General features: G+C 40.7%; 2 long non-coding RNA genes across 3 annotated transcripts in view; both read left to right on the plus strand.

Moving 5' to 3' along the window:
* Positions 1–22,196, plus strand: part of LOC135412067 (uncharacterized) — a 107,774-nt gene that overhangs the window by 61,659 nt on the left and 23,919 nt on the right. The gene's annotated exons all lie outside the window — the stretch shown is intronic.
* Positions 12,716–20,503, plus strand: LOC135412069 (uncharacterized). The gene is made up of 2 exons (XR_010429487.1): positions 12,716–13,864; positions 15,111–20,503. It is a non-coding gene; the product is annotated as an uncharacterized LOC135412069 (long non-coding RNA).

Here is a 22,196-nt window from a genome sequence, read left to right on the forward strand (position 1 = left end):
ACTCAGGTGATTGGTTGTAGAGGGGCTGGCAAAAACCTGAATATCTAGAGAGCTAGGTGGAACATCAGCAGTTAAAAGCGTTGAGAATTGCCAGGCAGATTATACATGTGACAGGCACTTGTGTGTTCATGACAAGTAAGTTGTCAGCGATGGCATCTCCCTCGCTAATTGCACTTAACATCAAGTCCTGTCCTTTACAGGTCTTTTAATAAAAAAGCTTGTTTGGTATTTGAATTCTTCATGGACATTTATTGGTCAGAGTTATGGGAAGAAGCTAAGACAGGAGGCCAGGGTCTTGTTCACTAAGCTTCCTGCATGTACTGATGTATAACAGAATGTTCCTTTCTATTTTAGTTTATTTGCTTAATTAGAACTGAAGAACTCCCCTCTGTTGTAAATGGGTGTGTTTCACCTTAGTATGTAGATCTCCTTATGATAGTCACAATCTTTGCCTGCGTTCCTGTCAATTGCATAGAAGCTTTCATTCTGTTCTTACCTGCGATGGCTACTTTGTACCTCATCCCATTTCTGCTGCATCATCTGAATTTTCAGGTTTTCAAAACAAATTAATTTGCATGGTTCCCATTTATGTCAACTGCACACCAACCTTATCACCAGAAACCAATAAACAAACAAAAAAGAAAATGTGCTTTTTCTCTAACCGGTTGAACTAAATAACCACCATCTTTCCAAAGAAGTAGCTCCCCTTAACTTTAATTTTGAATGCTTAAAACACACAACTAAATCACCTAAATGCATCATGTCTACAAGTTCAATAGATGTGCTAAAAAAGTAATATAAAAACTAATTAAGATTATGATCTACTGCATTTCAGAAACGAACACCTAAAGAAAGGTAAGGGTTGATTCTCTCAACAAGTAAATTATACAGAATCATAAGTACATTTTCTATCTCCACATCCTTAACAACAGGGAATAGCATTGCCAAGTGGATAGAGAAGACCCGACTCAGGACCACAAATAGCCTTTGTGCTGAATGATAGAACACGATATATCCCTCTCTGAAAAAATAAATGTATGATGATAGGGGCCAAGAATAAAAAACAGTAGAGTGCACTGTTGAAAAAGAATAGTCAACTGCCTTCATGTTTTTAAAAAAAGAAAAAAACCCAACCTTAATACAACAATTATCATTAAGAGTGATTTTTCCACCACCTAACTGACAAGTAAATTATCACATCTGTACCTGCATGTTGAGTTACTGCTTCACCTTCACCAGTAAACAAAGAGGGGGGAAAATTGCTTTCAGTGAGAATTTTTTTTTCCAAAGAGCCAAGCTGTTTGTGCTTTCTTCTCTTTTTCTTTCTCTATATGTTTTGTTGTTGAAAAAAATCAGACATAATTAGATAAAGTGGTAGCGTAAAGCCAGGAGAGCTTTTTCTAGAAATCAGGAAAATTGTGTCTCATTTACTGTTATCCCTTCTGTTAGCTCCCTCCATCAATGCTTTATTCCTATAGCCTTCCCTAAAAATATGAAAAGGTTAATTAATATTTAATAAAATAAAAGCCTTTATTCTGTTTTATTGAATGCTGAAGAGGTATTAATGAGCAAATGGCCAGTGTTTCCGGTCACAAATATGTAGAGCCTCTGGATCCATCTAAATTCAGCTCTACTTCCCTTCTGTATTTCCTGGCATTTGATAAGAGAGAAACTTTAAATCTTTTTGGTTTTTTCTCCTTACAACTCTTTTATGAAACAGATATCTGGGGAAATTAATTTTTAAAAAGGGAGGACACTGTTCTTACTACAGCTTTGTCAGAAGACAGCAATAATTAGGTATCACAAATAAACATACCAACATAGAGGAAACTCATAGTAAAATTTTAAAAAGCTCCTAAGATGCTGAAAACATCAGTCTGATGAATTATATCCCAACAGGGCCTATTTTTCATCAATGGGAGCCTGACGTAACAAGCTTGTATACATACAGTCACGGAACAAACATCTAAAGGTAGACGAGATGAATCCCCACACAAGTATCCATAATTCTGCTTCCTTCTACACCCAAAGGTGCCTCAGCATTGATGGAGGAAAACACCTCTTATGTGCTTGCACCCATGGAAGATCCAGAAACCACTGGCTCTTCCCTGAGAGGCTCCATCCAGCAGGTTTTGTTGGAGTCCTCCCAGCAGACTGCGTCCCCGAACCATCTCAACCCCCATCCCGCTGTTAGACTATTACGAGTGTAGAAGCCCAAGACCACCAGATGGTTCAACATTCCAACACTGCTTCACCAGCCTTGGCAGGTCTCTCAGGTGCTCCCAACCCTGAGGAGCCTACAGTCAGGTGTTTGTGGCTTGGGTGCTGTAGGTTGCAGCCCAGGGCACGAGGCTGAACTGCCACCATCCTGACAGGTCATGAAGGTGCCAAGGAGCTGACGCAACACCCCACTGGCAGCTCCAGCTGGCAAGACAGGGTAAAACTCTGACTGTGCTGACCTCTGGGGTCATGGCTAGGCTTCGTGAACAAAGATTTGGGAAGGGCTCTACCCATGTTTGTTACAAGCGCGCTGGTGGCTAAAAAGGCCAATACGAGATAGACAAGAGTGGTTGCAAAAGGCACAGCAGAAAGACCCCTTAGGTGGTATATTCTGCAAGAGAAACCACCACAGCCTGTGAGTTAGGTAGCTCAGTGGGAAGGATGCACAGCCAGATTGCAAGAGTCCTGGATTTACCTCTTTTTCCTTTATTTAAATTATTTTTTCTCATCTGGTAATCTGTTCCAAGGTGACGATATTCTCACCCTATCCTATAAAAGCTATTCCATTATACAGACCCCAGAATTCAAGGTGAGCAGTCAGGAAGAGAGGTTACACACTACTCTGTGGATCTTCTCCTTGAGAAAGGGAAGAGTGCCATCCCCTTGCTGTTGCAGTTATATATGTCTTTTATGTGAAAAAGCCATTAGAACTGAGACTGAAATCCAAAATTCATGACAGGAATATGTCTCTCTTTCTTTCTAGCTGACTGTAAAAGCAGAGTATCTAGCAAAGGAGCTAATACAAAATGCAGATACTGAGTGTCATGTATGGAAAAGGAAAAAATTATGTGTGATTTAAAAAAAGATTTAGTAGCAGTTTATACTGAAGAAGAGATCCCTTTTTATTTATACAACTATAACTCCACCTGCCTGGGATTAGACTTGATGCACTGCAGACTGTCCTTCCAGTTCTCCTGTTCTACAGATTCCAGGGAGTAGTTCTTGTCACCAGATTCTCATGACCTGCACAGACAGGAAGTTTTCCCTCCTACCTCCCTGCATTTTGCAGCCTCTCTCTTTCAGGTAACCCTAGGAAAAGCAGAGGGTCATCAGGACTGAGAAGCACACTCTTAAAATACAGTGAAGCACACAGGCTGCTGCAGCTGCAGGACAGTATAAGTGCTGAATGCTGGCTTTAGCTTCATTTTCAAAGAGCATTACAGTCATGCAGTAAAACTCAAGCTAAAACTTTTTCGTCTTTTACACTATCTAACATTATTTAGATTTCCAAATGAAAGCTTAAGCAACCCACAGTTTTGCTTAGCGAATACAGCAGGCTTTGGGGATCACTTTCAAAAACACCTCATTTGCATCAATTCAACTGATTTCTTCCTTGTTGGTGAAGATGAAAGTGTGCTTCTATCTCATGTTTTCCTCTACTTAGACAATGAGGCACTCATTTCTTTAAAAAAGAAAAAGAACTAGATCAGCAAACTTGTTCTCCCCTTTTCCAGTGTTTCTTTGACTGTGTACTTGAAACGCAGGAGAAAATGCACAAAAGCAAGAGGCACAGATGTTTATATCACAGGTACCTCAAATAACTTAAAAGTATCCTAACTGTGTATAGCCTGTGAATATATTTCATGCCTCACTCACTGAGAATTAGCATTGAAAGTCATCACAGCGAACACAGGGAACTGGATGAATTTCAATCTACTGCAGAAACCAGCCACTTATGTTGTTTGATGTCATCTGCAGTCACATCACTGCAGACATCTTTTGCAAGACTAGTAAAAGAAACATTGTCATTTTTGACATGGCTGCCTGTCCCTCTTCACTGCTCGAGTGACAGCATTCATAGCACTCTTCCCATTGCTCGGTGTATATAACAAATCCAGGTGCAGAGATGAGTCTCCTAGGCTTCCCTTTGAAGAATGTCAGATCAGCTCTGTTTCTTTTAAAACCGCTCCCTTGGACCAGCTGACATTTCTGCAAGCCACACAACACTGAGGAATCAAGATTTCAGGCAACTGATACCACTTTGGGGACACACAAATGGTAATCTAGATGCAAGCTACAAAGCCAAAATTAACAATACAAGCAACTGAATGTCACTGGGATAGGAAAACACACTGCACCATTGAGATAATTAAGGAAAAAACAGGTATCAAACAGGTGAAATACTTCACACTGAGCACTGCTCTTATTGGCCTCCTCACTCATCAGAGAACATCAATATTGTGTTAATGAGCCACCCTGTGCAAGCTGTACCAAAGGGCAAAATAGGGGATTTGTGGTGATGTAAAGGAGAGAGATCAGGCTACCTAATTTTAAGCTCTTATCTTAAGCGCCCAAACAGGAGCCTCATCACCTTGGGCTCTTTCTGCAGTGAATGAAGTGTGGAAGAAGCAGCTCCAGGGATGCTTTCAGCCTCTTGAGGTCTGAATTGCCTTCTAGTGGTGCCTCTCACTCTTCATTTGTCAAGAAGAAAACAAAAAGCCTTAATTTAGGAATCTCTGACCTTCTCCTCCAAGCCTTCCTCATCCTCCCCTCAGAGGCCTAAAACTCTATTATGCTTCAAAAACCCCAGAGCAGCACTTGAATGCTGGGATGCAGCTTCCTGCCTAGGGACGAGGCTGAGTTAACTGCTGTGGGAAGGGAGATGCTCAGGGAGTTATGGTTTTGTTCAGAAAAGAGTCTAGAACTTGCCCCAATTATCCAGTTGTATGCCTGCTAAATTGGGCTAGAAATGAGTTGAGAAATCTTAGCTCATGTGATGGATCAGTAGATGGATCAGTAGTAATGCTTCTTGCAGTGAAAAATAGGAATATTTAAAGCCTTCCCTGGAACTACAACATTTCTCACACTAGCCTTGTAGAGAAGCAAGAGCTGAAGTAAACCCATATGTGTCAGTATATTTCAGATTCTCATGGGCATCTGGGTAGAAACAACTTTTGAAGAGATTGGTTCAAAAAGCACTTTTTGATCTGTGCATTCATGGCCATCTTTCCAGAAACCAGCCTCTCAATGAAAATTAACGTAGTTTTTTGTCTGCAGGTACATATTTGGGGTTTCTGTTGGTTTACAATTTAGAGATTCTGACTAACCTAATGATATCATTGCATCAAGAAATGTCCTCATTTATACAGGCAGCTATATACAACCAAAACCAAGTTATTTCTCTCCCACACCAATGCTGTACAGATTGCTGTACATTGCCTGCAAAAACCTGCAAAAATAGATTTACTTTAAAAAATTGAGACATATTAAACACTTGAGCAAACAAACAGAAACAGGGAAAGGAGAGGAGGAAATAAAAGTAATAAATGAAATTTAATTTAGTCTTTTATTTTATCCTAAATGGAAATCACTGCAACAACAGAGTCAGTGGAATTTTTTCAAAAAAGACAAAGTGTACCTTTTAAGATTATGTTAATGTTTAGGAAACACTGTTCTTGATCATGAATAATAGAGAGGGGTTAGGCACTGCTAGCTTTAGTTGAGGCTGCCTTATCCTGTGCATAACCAACTTTTCCAAGCTTCTGAACTGGGCAATATAAAAGCTCAAAAGGGTGAAGAAATTAAGATGTTGTTGGTGCTGTCTCTGAATGTGATGGATTTGTGACTCAGAAAATCTGACACAGGAGGAGGATCTCCATCTCGCTTGAAGATCATCCACACATCCTGTTGAGAACTTAAAAAAAGTGGAGAAGAAACTGAAGCAGAACAAGGGGTATAGGATTTTATCAGTCTGTTGTTATTCACAGCTACATCTGCTGCTACAATTTGAAAAGACAACTTATTTTTTTGAACCCAGATAAATTTTCTGCTTACTTTCAATGACTGGGTAGCCTTAGAAAATTACTTTTAAACTGAGTATGCCCACAATATCCATGCACTGGGAAAAGGTGGTCTGCTGGAGAGCAAAAAAAGGGCTCAGCAGTTGCCCTGAAAGTTTAGTATCACTTGATGCTCCCACTTGATTGGGAGCATCCATGTGCCGGCAGAGGGGCTGTGCTCACATGATGTGCCAGGGGCATGCGAGGATGCTGAAGTGCACATGAACCGAGATACAGCCCAGGGAGGGGCTACCAGCAGCAGCTCTGCCAGAGCCTGATGACACACACACAAAATGTGTTTGGGGTTGTTTTTTTTCCATGTATGTATGCAAGCTTCAATGCCTGGGCCGAACTTCCCAGCTCCCATCTGCTGTGCACAGTGTGAAACATCTCACTGTGCAGGAGCCAGAACAACCATGCATTCTGCAGAAATCCCACTCACACTCCATTTCACTATATTTCCAGAGGCACTGCTTGTGCTGACCCCAGGAATGGGGCAATTTGCATTCATACACCAGAATCAGAGTTTTAGGCACTGCCTTCCTCCCCATTTTCACCATTTGACCTGTCGTTTTTCTCCAGATTAGCTGATACATATATTGCATTATGCTTCCAGTGGCAGAGAGTACATTAAGATTCAGGGGATTCTCTGCATCATGTGCATTTTTCATTACAGCTATTGATATTATGTATTAAAAGACTAATGATTTGGAGCCTTTAATATCAGGAAATGATGCTTCTAATGACGCATCTTTGACCTCAGGCCTGGAGCCTGCAGCATAGTTTCCTTGTCTGTGTGGATGTTTCCTAGAAGCCTGGATGGCTAGTGCAGCAGCTACTTGAGCCTTCACCTTTGTCACTTTGTGGTACTTGATGTTCTTCACGGAAGAGCACTGACTGCTTAGAAAACAAGCCAGGGCACTACAGGTATTTGACTCAAACCATGTGATGGGACCAGCTTCATTCAGTATGTAAGTTGTCTGTAAAAAAGAAGTTTTATCTAAATTTCCTCTGGTCTGCTAAATGCACTGAATTTTGTATCACACAGGAATAGCTTAAATCCACTCTGCAAGTGGATGAAGAGGAGAAGGCTGATAAAAACGTGATTGATCTACAAGGTTCACTGTATCAGTTCATGCTTCATATGAGTGGAAGTCATTGTATGCCTGGGACCTCGAGTTTTTTAACACAGAAACTTAAAACTTCAGACCTGTAAGCTTTTTCATGCTTTAAGACAAAATATGAATATTCAGCTCACTCTGAGCTGCCTTATTGTTTTGCTGGTAACTTGATTTCCTTCATGTTGCAGGAAAATTTTCTTAAGAAGAGTACCAACATGAATCTTCAGCATGCAAATGATAAATCCCGCCTTCAAGGGAGCCATAAGAAAACATATTTATGTAAATGAATGTTTCAAAGGCCAGTGAAATATTAGGCAGACTGAATAACCTTTTTTTAAACAGTGTTTCAGCCATGCATGTCTTGACTTCACTGGCAAATATCTTGCTGTGTAAAGTTTCATTACCAAACTCATTTCTATAATCCATTTATTGGTCTGGATTTTTTTTCTCTGTAGGTTTTTTACTGTATACAAACATGATGATGTAAGGCTTGCCTTAGGGAACTGAACTAACATCATTACTCTGCAATTTATGCTTTTTATTTTGATTTTTTTATTAAAACTGCCACTTAAAAGGACCAGTTCTGAACCCCTTCATTATTAAAGAGCTCCTCATGTGCTCCCAGATATGAAGTACTGATCCTGCAAAACCATAAACATGTCATAAACATGCTTAATTTTATACACTTTGAGTGACTCCATTCAATTCACAATGTAATAGGGCTCACAAGTTGCAATTCAGCAGAGTACTCAGAAATATGCCTAAAGCCACATTTGTTCAGTAAAACCTTTCTGTGGGTGAATTTTCAGTAATATACTCAAGCATATATTTAATTTTAAGCACATGGTTAAAGTGCTTTATTGAGTTGGGGCCACCATGTCTTGAATGAAGCATATCAATAAGCCTATGTAGTATGGTCTATTACTTCATATGAAAGGCAGTCAAATATGTATTTCAAAATATATACAATGCAGAAGTTAAATCAGTAGTGTAAAACTTTATTTTGCAAGATACTCAAAATCATTCTTGATTAAAAACAGTGTGCTCCAGGGCATATGCCCCTTTCTCGGTTAAGATCTTACAGGAATGCACTACATCTTCAGTAGGAAGAGAGATAGTTGAGAAACAGATCTCATATTATATACTGATAATTTAGGTATAATCTGTTTTGGCAATATTTTCTCAATTAATTATTTAAAGATAGAGTATGTCCTCACAGAATCATAGAATCTATAAGGTTGGAAAATACCTCTAAGATCATCGAGTCCAACTGTTAACCCATGACCACTGTGTCCACCATTAAACCATATCCCCAAGCATGATATCCATACACATTTTGAACACTTCCTCCGCTTCCCTGGGCAGCCTGTTTCAGTGCCTGACCACCCTTTCAGTGCAGATATTTTTTCCTAAGATCTAATCAAAATCTCTCCTGGTGCAACTCGAGAACATTTCCTCTCGTCTTGTCACTTGTTACTTGGGAGAAGAGACTGATGCCCACCTTGACACAACCTCCTGTCACATAGCCAAATAGAAGGATAAGTTCCATGGCCCTAACTTTTCTCCCGTTCTAATAAATATGGCATTTCACAACAGAAGTGAAACAACCTTTAGTAGTCACTTAGAATATTTTGTTTTCTCTTTAAATCTTAACAAATAGTAAAATACAATGGCAATTGCATCCTCCCAGGTATTCTCCTGTCATCTAGAAGGGGACAAGGTTAGACTATTGCACATACAACTGCATAAAGTGGTTACAATCTTGTCTTCAAGAGTCCCTGTTTCTCCTGACCACAGTAGAGAAGCTCCAGCATCTGCCTCAGGAAAGGCAGCCCCGTTCACTGTGTAATCACATGGATAAAAAAGAACATGGCAGAACAGAAGGGCTTCTATATACAGTGTCAAAAGATATCAACTTCTCCTGGAAAAAAAACTCTGCTGATTGACTAAGACAAATTAAGAATGAAAGGAAAATAAGCTTGAAGGAACAGTATTAGAAAAATAGTACTAGAAAAACAATAATATTAGAAAAGACCTCTGCACCAGTCTTAAAATTATATATCTTGCAACCTTTGTATGAAGATTTAATAACAGTAATTTCAGATGAGCTGCATAGTTTACTTTATGACTTTTCCACAAGAGATTTACAGGTCTCCCCAAACCTATGTCAAGAAACCCTTCTTCTACAGTGTCATGCAGTCTTTATTAATATTGCAGGCTGTTCTGAAAGTTTCAGCCAGAAAGATATGGACTGAGATGAGGGAATTATGAAGAAAAAAAAAGGCACAAAATTGATTATTAAATGTTCAAAAGACTAATAAGTGGACAGAGTTGAAAATAGGCAATGCTGTGTCATTCACATGACAAGAAGGTGAAGAATATGAAAAACAAGCACAAAGAGAGACTCTTAATGCCTTACAAACTAGCAATATAATTAAAATAAGATAAAATGAGAGAAAGGTTTTCTACAGTTTAGCTGGCAAGAAACATCCCTTACTGCTAAGACCTATTAATATCTTTTCCTGGAGAAGTGGCAGAAGCCCTAGCACCAATTTAATACTAACTGGAGAAAAACGGAGAACACTCTGCAGAAGAGCAGCGCTCCCCACGGTGGTGTGCTGAATGATGAAAGAGGTATTCGCCTGACACCCAGTGCTACAGCATTAATGAATCTTCATTTTCTGAGTCTTTCCCCTTAAAAATGACAATATGCAAGCTCTATAAAACATTACAGGCTCTCTTGACTGCTCTAAACTATACTGATGTGCAGGCAGATGTTTTTCACCTGATCCAGATATTTTTTCCTACATTTTTTCTCCTTCTGCAGCCCTGCTTTTCCTTGCAGGGTGGTGAATGGGAGCCAGGAGTACACTTGTGAGAGAGCAGCTGTTTTGAACTGGAGCAGGCACACCTCTGCCAGGGTAATACAAAGAGCAGTTAGAGAGCCACTGACAGTTCAAAGTGTCTTGCTTTCATTATGCTGCACCTGCCATCAACCTCCTTGCATCTGTTAAATTCCCTTCAGAGGAATGTTGTTTTTATGAGGAAAAATGAATAGCTCCCTTTTACTAGATGAAAACCTGTAGATGCATGAAGTTAAGACAATTATTAATATTAAACTAACATCTACCATTTAATAGCAGCTTCTCTTGAGACTAAAACAGTGACATGAAACACTATTGTTGCAGAAGGAGAGACTTGCTGCTTACTATAAAGCAATGCTCTGCTTACGTGTGTGGAGCCACATGTGACAAACTGTGGCAGCTTTCATAGGTTTAACGAGTCTCTTCGGAGTTCCTCTCTCTCTGGTTAGTCATAGGCAAAGCAAGGAAAAAACTGCATGCAAATACATACCTCATGTGAGTAGCTGCACACCAAACAGCAGGAAGCATAATGAGCAGAGATGGGTTTCCCTGTGATCTCTTTTCATTGCTTCATATACGACTTGGAAAAAAAAAAAAAAAAGCAGGCCAGGAAACAAAGAATAATCTGAGTCTTTTTGGTTATACCCAAAACCCAGAGTGCAAGGTGTGATATGCAGTGATGGGCTTCAAACTCTCCTTTTTATCACTGGTCACTACGGCAGACCTTGATGATCAAGACAGTATCTACATTTGATATCGTACTGATGGAAGCCTATTCAACCTAAGGCGACTGAAGGCCCACACTAAGACCTTAAATCACCTTGTCCAGGAGCTGCTTTACACTGATGATGCCACCCTTGTCGCCCACACAGAAGCAACTCTGCAGTGTTTAAAATCCTGCTTTACAGATGCTGCTGAGCTCTTTGGGCTGGAAGTCAGCATAAAGAAGACAGAAGTTCTTTATCAACCTGCACCTCAGGAAGTCTTCCATCATCCCCATATCACCATTGGCCAATCAGAGCTCAAATCAGTCCAGCAGTTTAATTACCTAGGTAGCCTCATCTCCTCGGATGGTAAAATTGACGGAGAGATAGACAACAGGTTAGCAAAGGCATACAGTGCTTTTGGAAAACTTCATAGAAGAGTTTGGCGAAATAAACACTTGAAGAAAAGTACAAAGATCAGTGTTTACAGAGTCATAGTGCTGTCTACTCTTTTATATGGATCCAAATCATGGGTCATCTACCGCCACCACCTGTGTCTCTTAGAACACTTCCATCAACGCTGTTTCCGCACAAATCCTAAACATCCACTGGTCAGATTATGTGACCAATACATCTGTTCTAGAACAAGCAGCAGTCACAAGTATTGAGGCCATGTTGCTGAGAACACAGCTGCGCTGGACAGGGCATGTCTCAAGGATGAAGGACCACTGCCTCCCTAAGATCTTGCTTTATGGTGAACTTGCCACCAGCTGCCACAAGAGAGTAGCCCCGAAAAGAAGATAAAAGGACTCCCTGAAACAACATCTCAGCCTTGGCCATATTGATCAACATAATTGGTCTACTCTGGCCTCCAATTGGGAGGCCTGGAGACACACCATCTATAACGCTGCTGATGCTTTTGAGAACGCACGCAGGATCACTCTGGAGGAGAAAAGACAACACAGAAAGAATCGTGCCTTGCAGAATATACCACCTGAGGAGTCCTTCTGCTGTGCCTTTTGCAACCAGACTTGTCTATCTCGTATTGGCCTTTTTACCCACCAGCGTGCCTCTAAAAAATGTGGGTAGAACCCTTCCCAAATCTTTGTTTGTGAAGCCTAGCCATGATGATTATGTTAGCAACAAGTGTTCTCAAATGGGTCTTAGTCTGAAGAAAGTAAACTAATTAGTGTACCCCTAAAACTTCCTGTTGCATGTTTGCTTCTCTAAACTCATTCACAGCCTACACTGCATTGACAGCAAGAGGACACAGCAGTACTCCTTTTCTCAGTAGGGCTGTAAAGAAACTGGCTCAACCCTTCCTTGTGGTGGTCCTTTTCATGGCACTGACTAGAAATGTTGTATCTCAAGTTCATTGGGGTATAAGATGACAGTTTTGCTTCTAAAGATATACCAAATGGCAGTGAGGTCTGGCCTTGTGTTCGTGTGTAATGAGGGATGTCATTACCCATAAGAAATACCATTTATAGAATCATAAAATCATAGAAAGGTTTGGGTTAGAAGGGATCTTAAAGATCATCTCATTTTACCCCCTGTCATGGGTAGGGAACCTTTCAGTAGACCAGGTTGCTCAAAGCCCCATCCATCCTGGCCTTGAACACATCCAGAAATGAGGCATCCACAGCTTCTCTGGGCTTCTCAGGGCACAACTTCTGTGTTTCTTCAGTGCTTCACCACACTCATAGTAAAGAATTTCCTCCTAACATCTAATCTAAATCTCTCCTCTTTTAGTTTAAAACCACTCCCCTTTTTCAGATCAATATCTGCTGGAGTAAAAAGTTCCTCTCCATCTCTTATAAAGCCCCTTTAAGTACTGGAAGGCCACAGTAAGGTCTCCCTGGAGCTTTCTCTTCTCCAGGACCAGCAACCCCAACTCTCTCAGCCTGTCTTCATAGGAGAGATGCAAACAGCTCTCTTGTCATCTTCATGGCTGTCACAGTACCTTAGCTTGTATGACTTTCTCAAAACTCTGGCTGTTTTCAGCTAAAGTTTGTCAGGGTAACAGTCTGTGAAGAGTTCAAAGCTTTCTTCATGCACTGTTTTTTTTTTTTTCTGTATTACTAAGGTAGAGATCCTGAATTCATGTTTGGAAAGGATAATTACTCTCTCTTATGCTTTCTATATGCAGTTATGCACTGTGTGGGTAGTGATGTGGATTGTACTGAGATTTAAGTTCCTGGGATATCATTCAGCTTTACAGGCCACTTATCAATCTAGTCAATGGAAACCATTATATTTTCTACTATGATCAACCCAAAGAGATAGTCAGAAACATAAACTATAAAAAATCTTGCATGACAGGATGATGTCCCTCAAGAAATTCTTGCCCATCAATTATCACATTATGCGTGCTACCTAAACCAAATAACTGCTGTTATTAGTCATCGGCAGCTATCTTTGGTTCAAGAGTTATTTGTCGAAGTGGAGTAGCCTCAAATTGCCTATTTATTGCTCTTCTTGTTCAGTTTTGGCTTATCCACTCTTTGTTCTTTATCAGTGCTCTTCTCAGCCTTATCATCTCCTCTTCCCTTTCAAAGATCCTTGAATAATTGCTTTCTCTAATCCTGTCCTGTTTCTCTAGGCACCTGTAAGAGATGTGACTCCTGTTCTCAATTGTGTCAATAAAGTGTACTGGACTGTACTTATTAAAGTAGGTACAATAAAATAATTACAAATAGCAGCAGAATATTGAGTTCTCATTGAAAGCTTCTGTCTGTATGGTAAAGTAAGTCCCAAGTTGTCCCTGAGACCAGTAACCACATAATCATAGCAGCCTGCTCAGAGAAAGTCTATAAAGGATCCATTAGCTCCAAGGTTTCAAATTAAGAGAGGCTTAGCAGCATAGACTCCTGTATCAATAAAAATCTGAACACTTTGGGGCCTTCTCAGGAGGTCTTCAATCATCTCTGCAGAGATGGTAATAAGACGCTTTGTTAAAACTGGAATATGAGCAGTTCCAGACCCAGCAATAGCAATAGCCTAGAAAGCAATTTTTCTTCAATTTTTCAAGGTGGGTATTTCTTTTTCAGAAGTGACTAATTTGCTACTTTTTTTTTTTTAATTGTAAACAAGACACCATTTTTAGATGTGTAGTGGTTTGGACTTTGTTTTCCCCCAGAGGCTAAGAGAAGTGGTAGACCCCAAGGGTGGAAACCCCTGGAAGTTTTGAAGTTCTGCCCAATGGGTGCTCCTGCAAAAATGTAAACATATCACAAGCTCACCGGAAGAGATGAGTTGTAGTTTGGTTGTTGGTGGAGAGGTGGCCATGTTGTAGAGCCACGAGGAAGGGGCTCTGAGCCCCACAGGGGGGCTTTGGCCCCCAGCACCCAGCGGGGGCCTGCGGGGACCTGGAACAGCATAAAGCTGGGCTAGGTGCCTGTAGTTATGCCAGGAGATGTTTTCTTCATGGGCGCAGAGCAGCAGCCGGCACTGACCAGAGAAACGGTGGCAGAGAGCCAGGAGATAAGACCTGAACTGAAGGAGCAACAGAAGCAACATGCAGCACCACAGAGAAGACTCCTGGAAAGAGCCGAGGAGAAAGAGAGCCAGGAGCTGAGAGACAGAGTTCTGGGGGTAAGACTGATATCAGATTCCCCCAAAACTCCCTTGGAGACCCTCTTGGAGAAGAGGGACTTGGACTCTATTTAGGAGAAGAGTTTTAGACATGCAGCACTGGAGAGAGAGGAGCTGAGAAGCTCAGAGCGTCCTGGAGCTGGACCGGGACGGCCAGATGGAATGCGGGGGGGGGGGGGGCGACCTTGGCTCCCCCCTCGCACTACTGCCACAGTGCAGCCTGAGAGACAGGGCACAGAGGCCCTGGAAGAGATACCAGACCGTCACGAAGACCCCCCTGTGTCTTCGTGATATGACGTGGTGAAACGACCTTGTCTGGGGTTACGAAGCCCACGGAAGACCCCTTTGCCTGTGTCAAGGGGGCCAAGGGAGAGTTTGGATACCTCCCTCGTGAGTGCTGGCAGAAAGCCAGCTATCAGCTGCTGCATGTGGAGAAGACAGACAGAACCTGCTGCCTCAGAAGATGCTGCTGCTCAGAGACTGGAAGGGATCTGTCCTTCTTTCCCTCCTGGACTTTTATTTGGAGGAGAGAAGAGATCTGATCCATTCTAAATACTATATGTCATGGTAGAGATAGTTGTGATCGTGTGTCTAATGTGATATGGTATTTATTTGTACAGTCATTGTAATATATTCCCTTTCCCCCACTTTGAGTCTGGTGTGTTTTGTCTGGAAAAGCCCATCTCACATTAGGTTGAGATGTGGGAGGGGGATGGAGCTAGGGAATTGGATTTTGGGGCTATCTCAAACCATGACAGATGTAATTAGTACACTCCTTAAAAATTTTGCAAGTGAATGCCACCAGGAAAACAATCTTTATTGCTGGCTTCATAAAGGAATAAGCTTTCTGCAACAGTCCAGCATGTATGTCATTCTGTGCACTGGTCATCTTACCACTTCAAAACACGCTAAGTATTGACCAATCTCCACTAAAAAGGACAGAAGAAGAAAATTCTCAATTATTATTAAGCTCTCACATGACTAGTAAAATAAGCTTTCCATCATTTTGATGAGACTGACCAAATTCTTTGTTCTTCGCCATCATCCATAAAAAGGAAGCAGCAAAATGTCAACTAGTATGAGAAATAGTGTGGGAAAGGACTGCTTATTAAATCTTAGACACAGAAGAATTTTGACTAGAGCTTAAAATGAGACCAGATCTTACCTTACAGAAAGCCACCTGGAAACCACAGAAGTGTTTGTTTAACTTTGTGGTTGATTTTTCAGGTCCTACATTTGCACGCTATCCATGAATCATCAGTTATTTTTCAATATCTCATGTGTATAATCAGTAAGTTCTTGCCCCAGGTACCTCTGCTTTTGTGATTGTTTTGAGATACCTGTAGAGAACCACCTTCTTTGAGTCTTGTTATAAGGCACCCATACTTATTCAGTATAAACCACTGCTCACAGACATAAGTAATTCAAACTTCAGTGGACTCTAGATTTTAAATATCCTGGAGTAATTATTGTCACTAACTGCCCCAAGATTTGTAGTGGGCAAACAGCTTTTAAAACAACCTTGAGAATTCACTTACATATAGTAGCACTGCTACTAGTGCCTGGAAATCCCAGTAATTCCAAATGTAGCCTCAAAGAGAACAGATATGCTAAAGAGCTGACCAAATACACCATCTTTTTATCATATGTTATTATTTATTGCACAAGAAATGCTACCACAATACTTACTACCTTGCTTTCCTTGGTAGTAAAGGGCAATTGTAACGGTCTTTTCACTCCAGGGAGAAAAAAATCACATTATTATGAGATTCTGTAAAAGTATGCAAAAAGCTGTGGTGAAAAAAGGGTGATAACTACCTGATTAGGTATGTCGTCATGGCATAGGAACCTGTAAATAAACAGAACTTCAAGGTAATCTAGTAAAATAAAGCATCACACATCCTCAAAAAGAAAGAATTTCTGGATTATTCACCAGTCATGAAATCAATAAGCATCTACCCAGTATATCAAATTCCTAGATGATAAATGCAACTGTGGGTAAACTGAAGAGGAAATAAAGATGACTGTTTTGTTTCACATTTAGGTCCAAATTTCCAGTACTCTAATTAAGACTTATTCTAGTCTTGCTTACTTAGACAAAAAGCTGCAACTTTTAAAAACAGAGATCAAAGCTTAATGGTAGAATTAATAAATAAACTGCAGTTGTCACATTTAGAAAGGTGAGCCAAAGGACATGTGTCTGAGGTGGCAAGCTTTCTCCTCTGAGTTGCATGGCTGCAGGGAAAAGACATAAAATGGGTTACAATAGCAGCCTTGCTTCATTTTAAAAGTGGGGCCAGTGAAATTTCAGTTTAGTGGTAGTTCACTCCTATCTTCGTGAGGCAATACTTTGGCTACACTGTAGTGCACTTTGTGGTCTAACAATGAATACTTAAACAGAAAGTATGCCCCTGTAATAAGCCCCCACAGTAAAAAAATTAATATTAATGCAATGAAAAAAATTGTTCTTCCTTTTGAACCCAGTGAGGACTGCAAAGACAGTGATTATTAAAGAATTCAGCGGGTTGCAAAATTGACCTTAACCTGGAAAAAGCTAGGCAGAAGCAGAGGAAAAACTGATTAAAAATTCAATGCAGCATTGCATGGCCTTGGTAACCTGGGACTGGGGTACTCAAGAGTTACTGACAGCTTGCATTTCAAAGCTGATTTGTAAAGTTGCCAACAGGTCAGTAATCAGTAACTTTACAGAGCATGCAGCTGACACAGAAAGCCAAAAAGGAACAACAAAAGACATAATTGGATCTTAGGACCCAAAAGATGCCATGAATGCATTCATTTTTGGCACTACGCATGCTGCATGTTGCGACAAGATATGGTTATAATGAAGGTGATTTGCATATTTTTCATGAAGTTTGGATGCACTGAATTATAAAAATAACCCCCTAACATGAAGCTATTTCACTGGCACTTGGAAGTCTTATTTGAAACACTGACAGAACCACAGAAGTATTTAGTGATGAAAGAAAAAAATTTTTAAAAAAAGTCTATTAGGTCATCACAGGCATCTGCCTTCGAATGCTGAATTATTTCCTTCAGTTTATTTAGAAGTTGTTCATATTTACCAAAATAAAGAAACAATAAAGGAAACCACTGAAATAACCATAGACAACTTAAAACTTCACAGCACTTAACTCTTTGGACTCAAATAGGAAAGTTCTTACCCAGTTGCCACTGATTTCGGTGAGCTAGAAGGTTTTAAAAGGACTAAGTGTATTGTCTAAGGGCCTACTGGATAAAACTCCTTCCCTTTAAGGTCCCCTTGTCCTTCCTCTCCCTGCTTGTCATCAGCCCTGAGGACTGGATATCATAGTTCATATGCAGAGGTTTCCAGGTCAATGACTGTATGCAAAGCTCCATGCCCTGTCACGAGGTGCTGCGTCTGTCTTCTCATACATTTATCTGGTAGTTTTGTCTAATATGGGAACTGCAAGCTCTACTATCTTCTTGCTTTGTGTGGTACCATCCCAGATTTCCAGACACGGAGCTCTTGGAAACACTGGCCACAGCTGTCAGAGACTTGGACTGGACATGCACTGGTGTCAGACATGAACTGTTGGACTGGGCAGAGCCAGCACTGGCAAACTCTGCCCTGTTCCCAGTCCTCTGTCATAATAGCCAGTGCACAAATTGCAGCTGGACTCACAGGAGGCTTGATGCTGTCACCTCCTTCTCTCTCACAAGGCAGGTGTCTGAAGCCTCTCCTTCTGAAGCATGGCTGTAGGGACTGAACGTGTATGTGAGCAACGTGGCTCTTCCTGGTGGCCTGTCTTTCAGTGTGCTAGGTTTTGGCAGGCCTTAGCCTCAGCTCAGTTGGGGTCTGCACAGTGTGAGGGGAGTTAGACTGTTACAGTGTGACTTAGACTGCCAGTGTCATGCCTAGGCTTCCAGACCCACCAGCAGCAAGTCAGTCACACAACCATGAAGACCCTCACTCATGCTCCTTATGGATGTCTCCAACCAGCCCAGGGACAAAAGTCATGCTTGAGAAGGCTAAACATGGAGAGGCATTTGCATCACACCAGAAACACATTTAAATAGGTCTGACTCAGAACAAATTATATTTTATAACAGACCTGTTGTCATAGTCGTAGTACTGTATGCAAATCTTTCAGTTCTCCTTGGGAATTCTTTTTAGTCCTGTGCCTGGTCTTTCTGACAATCAGTTTGTGAATATCTATCTCTCTATCTACAGCCATCATGTATTTCTGCTAGGATGTTAAAGCTTTATATTTTCTGTATTCAATTCAAAGAAAAAATATAAATATTAACATAGAAGTGCATATTCCTTTGGTAATTTATCATTATTTTGCTCTTTTCAATACGCTAGTGATAAATAAGTTCCAGTTTGAGGATTAAATCATTTATTCTTAGGGATTTTTAGGAGTTCTTATTTCCTACAAGTTCCATACAGGAATTAAGCTGTGAGTGTCAAAATCTGAATACGCAAGCAATCCAAGGATTTTTGGATCCTCATTTATTGGAACAGCAGGCTTCTTTACCAGGCCTTCAGAGCAAGTAATGGTCAGCTTTACATTTTTGCTCTTGAAGGCGTTTTCTCTTGTGCTTATAGGAGAAAAATCGGTTTGTTGTTATTAGATAGAAACTACTACTTCTGCCTTTTAAAGTGGAAGATGTAACTGGCAAGAGTCAACAACATGAAAGAAGCAATGCCATGAGTTTTCTGATGTGAACCTTGGATGCAGCTTTTGCTTGTTCGCTCTGCCAGGTATGCAGCAGCAGAAATGCAAGGCTTGTGTGAAAGGAGACCAATGTCCGAGATCACCTACAGTGAGGTGAATGCATGTTTCCTCTATGGTTTCCTCAAAAAGTATTAGTACAGCAGGAGGTAGGAGAGTGAAACAGGGTTAGGCATGGCAAGGTATGTCGAGGCATTAGGGGGAATCTGCATAGTCTTCCATGGTTGTTTTAAACTGAGTGATATCAGGGCTTGATGTGATTATAGCAACACAAAGTGTCACAAAATGAATATAAGTAATACAGTTCTGTCATTACAATGCCAGACTCACTCTTCTATCTTCACCAACTCATTCTGAATGCAAATTTATTCATACCAAGCTCTTGTGAAGCAAGAATGTGATTTATTTTTGAATATGCAAGTGCCAAACTTTAGAGATGGAAGAGATATTACACAAAATATGGTCAGAGGATATAGCTATAATTAGTGAGGGAAAATAAGAAACCAAAATTGGTGAAATCTTCCTAACAATCAGTAGGAACCTTGTGTAAGGAGCACAATTGCCTGTCTCAAACACTGTTAAGACCACAAGGGACTTTGCCATAGTATAAGCACAGAATGGAGCAACATGATGGCACTACATCCAGGCCTAGCAGAGGTGAGATCTGGCTAGCACATCCTGAGTAATGCATCCAGACAAAAATTGCCACTGTGGAAAGTTGTGTAAAGAAGCACATGCTTGTATGAGTATCTCTGGTCACACAAAGATCGTCCCAAGTTATGGGACAGATGTCATCTGGAACCACCAAAGCTCCTCCCAAATATGCCTCTGTGGATACCTGGAACTTGAACTGTAAGTTGAAACACTGTAACGGGAACTTGAGATAAGATAAAGGTGGTACTAGTGACTGTTAACTCAGGCCAAGGGGGAGGTTAACACAGCTGGGGGGGAAGAATGTATCACTGATAATGGACACAAAGAATGCAGAATTTATGGGCCACAAGGAAACCCAACTGGCAACTGTTCTGAACCCAATTCAGCTCTGACTGGGTAAAATATAATTCTGACAGGGAGACATCATGACCACTGACTCAGGGCCACTGACCCAAGAGATCCACTGACTCAAAAGAAGAAAAAGGCTAAGCATTGGTCTAATCAGCATTAGAAGCAAAGGAATCATTAAACTAATAGAATAAGAGAACTGTGTAGATAGTGAGCATTAATTCCTTTGTTTACAAAAACGTACAAATAGTGAAAAGGACCCCCAGCACTGAGAAGCCCAGGGTGAAGAAGGACCAATGGGATGCTGCTGGATTCACAGGTGGTGGCTATCTTCTGCTTGAGCGAGCTCTCTCTCTCTTCCCCCTCCCCCCTTTTCTGTTTCTTTCTCTGTCTTTCTATCTCACATTTACTGTTAAATAAAATCTATACTATTGACTTCAACGTGTGGTCTTGTTTGCACGTTAATTCAGGCAGAGGCATCTCTCAAGAATCAGATCTTAACACCTTGTACTTTCACAAGCCACATCCAAAGGCCTAGGCATTGAAAATATCGCTATTTGTGGAGCAGCCGGCTAATGAAACCAGTGCATACACTGAGCTGAAGGTACTTAAATCCATTCAAGCCTGGTTTTAACTGAACAAGACATAGAACCAGTTTGGATCTAGGGCAAATAATTTCTCACTCTAGACATATCCTTCCCGGTCAGAGGGCAATTTGTTGACACGAAAGGAATAGGAGGTCTGGTAGCAACTTGCAGCCTACACTACTGCCAGGTGTGACACGTAATTTGCAGTGACTTTTTAGCCCTTTCTACCAGCATTTGGAAGGAAGGCATGCTGTGATGTGCAGGCATGCATGGCTAACTCAGCCACCTAGGGGATGTGCATATCTTGTCAGGTGCACAGTGAAGGAGGCAGGGCTCCACAAGAGGCATTCTTCCTTGCCCTACAACACTCCTATAAATAAATAAATTATTCCTATAATTTATTAAGCTGATGGCCTGACTCTCCCATTTTAAAAACTATTAGTAACTGATTCGTTCACTAATGTGTTCACACACACACACACAAAATCTGTGAATACATGGGAAAAAGTCAAAGCTTGCAAACCCTCCTTTGTTTCAAATACTAATCGAGGTTGCTAAGAGACAATAGTGTTGACATCTATTGCATCATTTCCAAAACCAGACATTAAACTCAAAGAAATTAATAGTCAAGGGTTTAAAAATCTCATAATAAAATCTGAACATACAATTCCTTTCCAATAGAAACAAACACACTGCAACTCCTCCCCTATTCTCACCCTAAAACAATATTATCAGCCTGATTTTTCAGAAATACTTAGTTCTTACAACTCTGTTAATATTTCAAAATTAATTCATGATTGTTGTTTCAAAAAAACCCTAAGCTTTGTTTCCTACTAGCAGTTTAAATGAATGCCCTTCTTTGAAAGAGAGTATGAGAATTATTTATGTGCATATTAATGTCATGTATTGATCTAGTCGTATGTAATTTTACTATTATTTAATATTATGGTTATTCATTAAGGGTCAGGTATATTATATGATTCAAAAGAAACACCACTGTGGTGGTTGGGCTAGGCCTTCCTTGGTGACCAGTTTGTAACCAAGGAAGGGTCCAGATTTACCCAGTATTCCCTATGATTTTTACGTAAGCCAGATTATAAGAAGAAAGGAGGAGAGGCCTTCGCTCTCTTTCCTTCCAGCGGCTTGGAGGTGCAGGTTCCCTGCTGTCGGGTCTGCCGTGTTGGGGAGCGAGGCCTGGTTAGGCCTTGCCGACCTTGGGAGACAGAGGTTGCCGGCGATCATTTCGGAGCGACTCTCGGTTGTCCCGGGAGAGTAGTGAGCTATTTTCTTTGCTAACTCTTTTAGTTATTAGATATTGGGTCACTAATTGGGATATATATATATTTTATTTTAGTTTTGTTCCCTTTCCCTTCCCCTTTCCCTTTCCCTTGTGAAATTGTATATTTTAATTATATATAAGTGTAAATATATTTATATATCTCACTTTGGTTGTCTCTCTCTCATTTCGGGTTTTCTTAGTTTTTTTCTCTCCCTCTTCTCCCTGAGGTTTTGGGGGGGGGGGGGGGACGACACACTTCTGGTGGTAA

This window comes from Pseudopipra pipra, chromosome 3 (genome assembly GCF_036250125.1).
Source record: "Pseudopipra pipra isolate bDixPip1 chromosome 3, bDixPip1.hap1, whole genome shotgun sequence".
In the NCBI taxonomy this organism is placed as follows: Eukaryota; Metazoa; Chordata; class Aves; order Passeriformes; family Pipridae; genus Pseudopipra; species Pseudopipra pipra.